This window comes from Lissotriton helveticus, chromosome 1_2, assembly GCF_964261635.1.
Source record: "Lissotriton helveticus chromosome 1_2, aLisHel1.1, whole genome shotgun sequence".
NCBI lineage: Eukaryota > Metazoa > Chordata > Amphibia > Caudata > Salamandridae > Lissotriton > Lissotriton helveticus.
The window spans coordinates 409939868-409949557 of NC_136058.1; the positions used below are offsets into that span (position 1 = coordinate 409939868).

At 46.6% G+C, this 9690-nt stretch overlaps 1 long non-coding RNA gene across 1 annotated transcript in view; it reads right to left on the minus strand.

Annotated features, from left to right (window-relative positions):
- Nucleotides 1-9037, minus strand: part of LOC144807981 (uncharacterized) — a 150825-nt gene extending 141788 nt beyond the window's left edge. Inside the window, exons 1-2 of the long non-coding RNA XR_013606548.1 lie at nt 8951-9037; nt 8435-8504 (exon numbers count right to left, since the gene is read on the minus strand). This is a non-coding gene — a long non-coding RNA (uncharacterized LOC144807981). The remainder of the gene's footprint in view (nt 1-8434; nt 8505-8950) is intronic.
- Nucleotides 9038-9690: the final 653 nt, after the last annotated feature.

The window sequence follows — 9690 nt, forward strand, 5'->3', positions numbered from 1 at the left end:
GATCAAGAGCACCTCGCATCCCCGAGAAGCGCGCCGCCGTCGGAGCTGCTGCCGTTGCATCTTGGATGTCGCCACTGTAGTTGTCACATCGAGCGGAATCTTCACGCATCATGGGAGAAGAGCGCAGTCGCTGGAGCTGTTGCATCATAAGGGTGTCGCCGCTGCAGTTCACGCATCGAACCAAGAGCTTCTTGCATCCTCGAGAAGCGTGCCGCTTCTGGAAGATCTTCACCTCTTTATTTCTTTGCCCCTGAACTTCGCCGCATTTCACATCGCTGCGACATTGCTTGTCGTGTAAGCGCAACGCAACTTAAGGTACATTGACGCAAAGTGTCGCATCTAAGAACTGAACTGAACTAAGCTTAAATCTACTATCTTAAAGTAATCATAGTGCGTATTTTTGTCGTTTATGGTCTTGTGGTAACTCTATATAAAGTATACTTATTTTTTAAATAAAACCTGTGTGGTGTCAATTTGTAGTGTGGTCACTGAGTTACTGTATGTGGTCACAACTGCTTAACTTACAACGCCTCTGAAGGAAAGCCTTGCTGCTCGCGCCACGCAACGTAGAGGGAGAGCAGGGGTTATTTTAGGTGTGTAATCCCCCTTAACCTGACTAGAGGAGAAGGTCCCTATTTGTCACAAGTACCTACCTGTGCCAACTTGAGACCCCCAAATCTAACACCCCCCTTGATTTTGTTGCTCGAACGATTCTGGCAGACTTTGACTTCTGAATACCACCACCCCTTCACCTCTTAACTGGCGGTTCATTATTAAGATCAGGGTGGGTACAAAGGTCGAGCTCCCTAATAGGTGTATCGTTGAGGGCAAGTATAATGGGAAGAATTTCCAAGAGGCTTGGTACCGGGTTCTCAGATGGAAGTACTTGCAATGGCGGAGTGGTAATATTATCGACACTTGTGTCCCCTAAGGAGGACTGCATCTGGTAGACAAGAGGCTCCAGTGATAAACACAGCTCAGTTAATTCGATTTTGTGCACGAGTACACTCGTTGCCCTAGTTAAGAAGGCATCAAGCGTGTCTACAGTCCCTCCACCCAGCCTATTCTTAGCTCCGACGGGCGTGGACGGGCCTGCCCTTGACCTGGGCTTCACCCGGGCGCGTTCCGCGCCGTGGGAACACCTAACGCTTAAATGCGCGACCCCGGCAGCACGGGTGTCGGGAGTTATAGACCTCCCATGCGGGATTGCGGGAATTGCATCCTCTCCCTCCTCCAGTGACTCACGCGATGGCGGCTACAACAGCCACGGGAACACGTTGTGCTTAAATGTGTGAGTCCAGCAGCAGGGGGGCTGGGAATTGTAGTCCACCACCTGCGGACAGCAGGAATTGCATCCTCTCCAATCCTCCAATGACTCAGGCAATGGCGGCTACAACAGCCGCGGGAACACGTTGTGCTTAAATGTGTGAGTCCAGCAGCAGGGGGGTTGGGAGTTGTAGTCGTCCACCTGCGGGACTGCAGGAATTGCATCCAATCCCTCCTTCAGTGACTTAGGTGATGGCGGCTAGACTCTGAGACACACATGTGAGTCAAATACTAATGTTCCTGCGGAGAGGTTGGAGTTTTGTTGTCTAGTGGCAGTTTTGACTGACCAGCATGGCTAGTAGCACTGAGCATTAATTATCCTGCTCCAAAGGATGCGTACCAGGCTTTTATCACAAACATGACTGTATTTTATGAAGATTATAGCAATGAGTTACTGGTTTTGTCATAGAGATCCTTTAGGTACTTGTGCAACGTCTGGTGCACTGCAACGCCTTGCACTGATCGGGGGAGTGGAGGCTCAGGTGCTGTGTGTTCAGAAATAACATGGGTTTAAAACCACCTGCTGCCAAATTCCTTGTGTGTCCAAGAGTACTCAGGCAACATTAAAAATGTAAAGATGCCTCCTGTGAATAATATTTCTGCTGGAGCGAGATCAGCGTTTTGTCTAGTGGCAGTTTTCCCTCATCATGAAGTAGCAGAGAAGGGTAATGTGACTGTCAGTCAGTCAAACCACTTTATTCAGTTAATTAATACCATACAAGTAAAATTCTAATAACCCAGTACACAATAAAAACATTTAAAATCCAAATCACAACATGTGGGCAAAAAAAATGTATCAATGTTACAAAATCAATTTCATAGGCATAGAAAAACCCCAATAGCCAATAGCACATAGAAAGACAAAAGGACTACCACATTAGGGGTATTTTCAAGAAAGGCAGCAAAAAAGGAAAACAATGATTGTATGTATATAGTTGATGCTTATGTAGCGTTTATCATAGGGTACCTTTTTTGTCTGAGACGAACGGCTGCTACTAAGAAGCTTGCAATATTAAAAATCTCCCATGGATCAATCAACATTTGGAGTTAAATTAAAGCAGGTTTAACCTGTACAAATCATTTTTTCTCTTAAAATAGGAACTAAGAACTTCCTGCGAATCACTTTATAATGGTTGCAAAACATTATAAAATACATAGTATCCTGTGGTGAGAAATTGTCACAGGTACACAGACTCAAATTTTCATGCCTACTCCATCCTTGGGAATTACCTAAAAAGAAGTGAATTAGGTTAAAACAGAACCTAGTTAAAAGCAAACGGTGGAAGGGTTTAGTAACAATTCTCAGGTAAGGTTCAGTCCGAGGGGAGGTTTTTGACAAAAAATAAGCCTTTACTGATGGTTTCAGTAACTCCCGCTCCTCACGCTCCACCGACACTCCACCGACAGGAAATTCAAGAATTGGGTTTTAATCCAAGTCAGGTCCGCTTTTTTTATCGTATCCGGTGAATAAAAAATATCTGGGCGCCCCAATTTTAATAGGCTGTGCTTAATGTAATAAAGCCACGGGATACTACTAGCTTTCTCCAGAGTGATGCAGTCCCTAATAATCTGATGGTTCAATGTTAAGTCTAGATTAAGCCAGGTCTTGAACCGAAAGACCACTGGGGCCAACCTCATCAAATCTGACACATACCTAACCCCTAGCAGAATGGACAGAGAACGGTGACCATATGTGTTTGTTAAAGCACAGAGAGCGGGGAACATTGTATATGCCTCGGAGAGGTTACTAAGAAATTAATTGGCATTCTATTAGTGGCATGTGAATTAAAAGAAAGTAATGAAGTGAGATTTCCTGGACATTTGCTTGTTCGTCCTGAACTGGGTTCTAAATTCAGGGCACCTGGACTTGGCTCTACAAGTTTCCTTACCCTTGTCATCAGGAGGCCAAGAATAATATAAAGGCCGAAACGTGTCCGTGTCAGCAGTCTTTGACAAGAGGAGTCTGATTATAATTGATATATCTTTCTGACGAGTGAATTCACATTTCTGAATTAAGGTCTCTAGAGGGGTAATTACCTCGTGTGCATATAAGACAACCTCAAAGTGTATTTCCTTTATTTAATAGACGAACACTGTTTTTTCTATCAAAGGGGTAGAAGGAATTTTATGAATTGTGTTTTGGGATGTCTACTTATTTGTAGTTTGCATATATGTTTGTATGTCCAAAAAGATGATATCAAAATGAAAAAGATAATATCGAAATATTGATGACAAAAAAATTATTACAACAATAACTAAAAACGATAAGTAAAAGTTCGTACAAAATGTGTCTGGTATGGTTTTTTTTTTAAAATAAGAAATATGAACTAACAACAGGACTTTGTACTGTTAATAGGGCAATATAAAGTTCCCTATGTTTAAGTAGATATACACATATCTTTTCCTCCTTGCCAGACGTTTTTTCTTTACCTTTTTGTAGTACTTTGCCCAGGTAGAGGAGGGTCATTTGGGTAAACCCCTACATATTTTCTGAATAATGTAATAAAGCCATGGGATACTACTAGCTTTCTCCAGAGTGACGCAGTCCCTAATAATCTGATGGACAATGTTAAGTCTAGATTAAGCCAGGTCTTGAGCCAACAGACCACCGGGGCCAACCTCATCAAATCTGACACATACCTAACCCCCAAGTCTTGATCGATAACAAAAAATGAAGTTAATTGGGGGACCGATAAGAGGGTATGCAAAAATGTATTTTCAACTTTCTGGACCACCTCCATATACTTTTAACCCCAGATGGGTAATGTGACTGCTATAAAGAACGTGTGCCATGTAGACAGTGGCAGCTCCCTCACTGGGGCGTGGGGGTGTCACCCCCCTACTTTCTCGCTGTGCGAGAAGGCAGAAACATAATGGTATTAACTACCATTTTATGTTTCTTACTTCTCGCACGGCGAGAAAGCAGAAGTGCCTCGTTGGGGGTGGGCGGTCCTGCTCCAGGGCAGGGGGATGTGGCTTGCCCACTGTTGTGCATACTGACTGGTCGGCTCCAGGGCCGACCAAACAGTCAGTATGTACAACAGTGGGCAAGTCAATCCCCCCTGCCTTGGAGCAGGACCGCCCAGTCTCTCTTTTTTCTCTATTAGGCTGCTGCAGTTGCCTACAATGGAGAAAATGGCCCGGGTGGAGCACGCTCCAATGCGCCTCACCACTTGTGATTCGTGGAGCCTGGAGGAAAGGGACGCTGCCTTTGCTGATGACGAGAGCTGCAGGCAAAGAAAACGCAGGACGGCGGGAGCCGGGACCCATCCAGAAGTGGGACAATAAGTTTTATGTAATATTTAGTTTTTATTAAATGAACCCCTCCCCCCTCCGCCACGACCCCATTTCCACCGCCCCTCCCACCCGCCCGTCATGCCGGCCGCGTCTGGCAGTAAATCTAGAAGGCCTTACATCATAATTAAGTCCTTTAATGTGACTAAACAACAATGGCCTTGAGGAAACCCTCCACGCGGTAGCTACTAAAGATGGTAATTCACTCTGGGGCTCAAGCATGGAGGCAGGCATAAAGAATCTGAAGCGATAACGCTGTATCCATGAAAAACAATGTTGTACAGGGTGTGACATTTACACGTCTTAAGATATGCAGAAATGTGGACAGGTTGTAGGCATTTACACTGCATTTGTCTGTACCTTCCCCGTGCATCGTCCAGGCCAGGCCCCCTACGCGCCTTCATGGCCCCCAGGTAGAGTCCAGGCACTGGGCCAGCTGCATAGAATGCCGCCCTCACCTGTCACAGCTGCATTATGTGACAACTGATATCTGTAGAAGGGCAGTAGACGGTGCTTTCCTGCCTGCCACCCCCCTGGGCTTCCCTCGCCCCTGCTGCTAGGATCAGGATTCAGCTAATGAGCAGGGCGAGCAGAATATTCCCAGAGAGGCACCTAGCGCCCACTTAATTAATAATTAAAAGCTCGGGTCCACCGGCCGCTGAATTCCAAAGACGGCGAGGCACAAACACCGTGTGGGAAAGCTGCATGGATAAGTGAAAATAAATATTTGAAGGGAACAGAAAGGTGTGGGTCACTCAAGGTGTGCCCTGCCGTGTGGTTAAACACACAGCACTGCCCGCCGCTGCAGGTGTAAAGGCTGGGGAGAGGCCTAGAACAGAAGGGCAGCTTTGATTTGTTAACAAAAGAAAGAGGGCGGTGACCCGTGGGACTGCTATTTACCTAACTATGTCTGCCACGGCCTTAGAGTTCATGGTGGCCCACCACGGGGACTAGTTCTTTTAAAGTACTAGTCCCCGGTGCGGGTGTACAACCATCCCTTCGAGCTCATCATGGCGGTGAGTGAAATCAACTTTTGGTTACATTCAGAATGCCCGGAGCAGAAAGAGCTGTGAGTGTGTGTGATAGAGGTGAAGGCCACGTGGACTCTGTGCTGAACGACGAGCACGCAGGGGAATGAGCAGCCTGGAAGGGCATTGTTCACCATGCCGGTGTCCAGTGAGATTCCTACTACTGACTGGTTTACCCAGTGCAACATAATACGCAATGGAGCCATGTCCCATTAAAACGCAATCCTTCCTCATTTAATGTTTTTTGGCAACTTAACTTTCCTTATGACGAGAGTATCAAGTCTGCTTTGACAATTTAACTTGCGTTTTTCTTAGACCGCGAACATTGTCAGGGCACTCTTAATTTCCATGCATGCTGGACAGTCCTGGCATGGATTCGTCGTTTTAATAGTTGGTGGGTGTAATGAATGGATGGTGCACGGACATGATAAAATAGTATTCACCCTAATGTTCGGACTCGCTTGTACACCCAGTGCTTTACTTATAAGAGGATAAGTATGGATTTAGTGGGTCCTCTCCAAAATCAAAAAGATGATATATCTATATACTGGTTATTGTCGATTACGCAACTTGATACCCAGAAGCATTTCCCCTACAAACACCAAGCACGTGAAAAAAACATCAGTGAAAAGTTACTAGAAATGTTTTCGAGGGTAGGATTTCCAAGAGAGATTTTGACAGACCAGGGTACCCCCTTTATTTCTCGTTTAATGAAACAAGTCTGTAAAACCTTGAAAATTACTCAAATAAAAACATCGGCTTATTACCCTCAGCCAGATGGTCTGTGCAAGCGATATAACGCCACCTTCAAGCTAACCATGAAGAAAATGCTAACCACCGAAGGGAAAGAATGGGACATGTTGTTGCCACTCGCCCTCTTTGTTATTTGAAGCCAGGTTCAGAGAAGCTTGTTCTCCCTTTGAACTTCTTTACGGGAGACAGCCACAAACCTTGCTAGAAATGACAAGAGAAGCGTGGTAACAAGAGAAATAAGAAGAGACACAACACCATCTAGAATACACCCAAAGCCTAAGAAACCGCATACAGAAATTGCGAGATTTTGCTCACAAAAACATAGAAAAAGCTCAAAGAAGCTAGCAGATGTCTTACAATAAAGGAAAGAGGTGACAACAGTTACAGGTCCATGACTGGGTGCTCCTATTCCTACCTTCCTCTATACGCCAAAAACAGGCAGAATGGAAGGGACCATATGAAGGTGCTGAAAGGATAGGCCTCACTACTTACCGGTTAAGCCTTTCCTCAACCAAAACCCAGATATACCACATAAATCTACTAAAGAAATGGTTGGGACCCCTCCCCAAAGACACCCATTACGTTTTGTCTGACTCAAAACCCATTCCTTCAACATTGAATAAATTGCCCATAAACGAACATCTAACAGAGGAACAAAAAGTGTCTCTTCAGACCCTCTTAGAGTCCTTCTCCTCCATCTTTTCCGACCTCCTGGGAAAATCAACAATACTCGAGCACGCCATTGTTACCCCACCAAATAAAGTAATAAAACAACGCCCCTACAGAATACCAGGCATTAGGCGGGACGCAGTTCCTGCCGAAATAGAGCGCATGTTACAACTAGGAGTCATAAAACCTTCCAGCAGTAACTGGTCTCCCCCATTGTCATAGTTCTGAAACCTGATGGTTCCATCCGTTTTTGTATAAACGTCCGAGCAGTCAATGCCATCTCGAAATTTCACTCATACCCATTACCAAGTGTCGATGAATCGAGATATTAGGCTTAGCCCAATATATAACCACATTCGATCTTACAAAAGACTATTAGCAGGTACCACTTCAACAGGAAGACCAAGAAAAAACGCCTTTAGCACCTCTAATGGGCTATACGAGTTTACTGCACTGCCTTTTGGGTTACACAGAGCACCAGCGATGTTCCAAAGCCTTATGAACAAAGTTTGCTCCCAACATCCAGAGTACTCCTTAGCCTTCATAGACGATATCAAATTTAGCCCTAACTGGGAACTACATCTCGTCCATTATGGGAAGATATTCCAAGCACTTAGGACTGCAGGGCTCCACGTGAACTCCAAAAAGACCAGGATAACCTTCAGCAAAGTCAAATATTTGGGCTATTTATTGGGAGATGGGGCTATCGCTCTGCAACAAGAGAAATTGAGAGCAGTCTTAGACACCCCCTTCCCTACCACCAAAAAAGGCATTAGATCCTTTTTGGGCTTACAAGGCTACTACCGCCGGTTTAAACCCAATTATTCTGAAATAGCAGCACACTAACCGACCTACTGAAGAAAGAGAAAAGGAACTAAGACTTGGTAAATCCTCCCCAAGCTGCCAGAAAGGCATTCCACGAGCTCAAGTGAGCCATAACCTAAGGCGGAGAAACCAGCAGGGAAGACCGGAAAAACGGAGAACACCGAACAGCCTTCCGAGAGAGAGAACTGGAGCCTTGCGGAGGTCACAGCTTGTTGGCGAGCGGAACACCTGAACCTGGCGGAGGAGGGAAAGTCGAAACAGAAGGAGACCAGACCTCACTGAAGGACGTGGAGTCACCACGCCATGGCCCAGGAATAACGTGGCTCTTACAGGAGCGTGGGCGTCTACGGGGCTTTTGGAAAGGGGCTGAGTCAGAGAGGGACGAGAGGGGAGGCTGAGAGGTGAAAGGGACCCAGGGAAAAGGAAATAAGTGAGATGGAAAAGAAAGACAAGAGCAGAAATCATCGGCTACTCTTTTTCTTTTGGTTGCTCCAACCTCACATCCTCCCTTGACTAAACCATAAAGCAAAAACACTTACCTGGGTCTTTTCCTTCTGTCCGAGGGACGACGGCGGCCGAGGCTCACCTAAGGGACTGAAGTGGAAGACCCTGTGGGAAAGAAGAATATAACAGAGACAATCAATCATTGTGATTTCCTGTAATACTAATAACAAGTGCACACCAAGAAATTATTCAATGCAGTGAGCTCCTTCTTGACCGACTCTTTTACACGAGGAGCTACATACTCTCCCTCCAGGGAATGTGAGACAGACACACAGACACACAGACACACACAGAGACCAACAGACACACAGACACAGGAAAGCAAAGTAGAAAAACGCTACATACAGTTGTTCTATGCTTGCATATGTACATTGTTTTATAAAGATGGTGGAACTATTATTTTGAATGCACTTTCTTTTCTTAAGTCACACGTGTATGACGCAGTTCAGAGTCTGGAGAGCCCTGCAGCCCCTGCCCTGAATGCTGCCTCTCAGTGTCCTGAAGATGCCCCCGGGCTCGAGAGTCACCCTGGGGTCAGAGGCCTCCCTCACCTCTGCTGGAGCCCCGGGGGCACGGCTGCCTGTGAGGAGTGGGGCCCGGTGTGTTATTCCCCCTCCGAGTGACGCGCGAGCTCAACTAAATAAAACAATGCGTCTCACGGCTGCGCACGCGCAGGACCGCGCGTCACAGCTGCGCATGTGCGGAGCGAAGACACTACTCTCTATCGCCGAGTTAGGACTTTGCACGGGGTACGGACTGTGAACTGCCCTGCACAGAGAACATTCAGCCTCACTGCGCATGCGCAGAGGAAAGATATTTCCCCCAGAGGAGCGGACCGAGGAGCTCTGCATTTAAATACCTCTCACCCTGTGCTGTGGCGCGAGGCCCCTCGTGCTCTGCGGCGGGAGGCAGCTGTTATATCTCATTCATCGTGTCCCCGCGCGGACACTGGAATTCTTGTACTTCTTTGAGTCCCACCTGTGCTGGCTCTGAGCTGGAGCCCTTTACTGCGCTCCGTGCTGTGAACTAAATGAAATCTTTCTTGCACCGACTTCTGGAGTTGGATTATAGTAACATCGGTGTCTGGCCTCCGCGCATGCGCAGTTGTTCATCCAAGGCCCTCTAACCTTCGTTCCGCAGCGGGAGGCAGTGTCTGTCCCCCGCGCATGCGCACCTAATCCAATGCCTCTTTAGCCCGCGCTGTGGGTAGCAGTGTCTGTCCCCAGCACATGCGCAGTTGTTTATCCAAGGCCCTCTTTAACCCTCGCTCCGCAGCGGGAGGCAGTGTCTG